The sequence below is a fragment of the Sinocyclocheilus anshuiensis genome, unplaced genomic scaffold (assembly GCF_001515605.1).
Source record: "Sinocyclocheilus anshuiensis isolate Anshui unplaced genomic scaffold, SAMN03320099.WGS_v1.1 scaffold3861, whole genome shotgun sequence".
Lineage (NCBI taxonomy): Eukaryota > Metazoa > Chordata > Actinopteri > Cypriniformes > Cyprinidae > Sinocyclocheilus > Sinocyclocheilus anshuiensis.
Genome location: NW_015546230.1, coordinates 32,056 through 32,582, shown reverse-complemented (window position 1 = coordinate 32,582; position 527 = coordinate 32,056).

Sequence of the window (527 nt, the reverse complement as noted above, 5' to 3'; positions counted from 1 at the left end):
GCGCCATTGGTTTGGGATTACTCACCGCTGACTGGACGAGACATCTGTCAATCAACGTATACAGGGAAGAACCAGCCGAAGAACAGCAGAGTCGTGGTAGAAAGTTCGGAGATGGTATTAAAGTAGCTCAGTTTAAATGTATTGTATGAATTGCCATTACTCTGGAATAAAAAATACGGGGTGTCTATTTACATTTAGTTAAAAGTGGCTGTAAATTAGCGGCTCCAGTGGTACAGATGGATAAGCGCTGGGCGTTGGCTTTTTAACGCGATTGACCTGGGTTCGATCCCGCCTTTTTGCCGAACTTTTTTTTTCTCCCTTTTCAAATCTCGTATCACATCGTAAAGGCATTTATTTTCAATAAAAATTAAGGAAATAATCAAAAAGTTGAAAATAAAGTATCGGGTAGGGTTAGGGTAGGTGTAGGGAGGGCTTTATTGTACCAATAAGGTGGCATCCATTTAATAATTAAAATTAAAATTATAATTTACACAATACGTTATTATTGCATACTGTTTTATAATGTA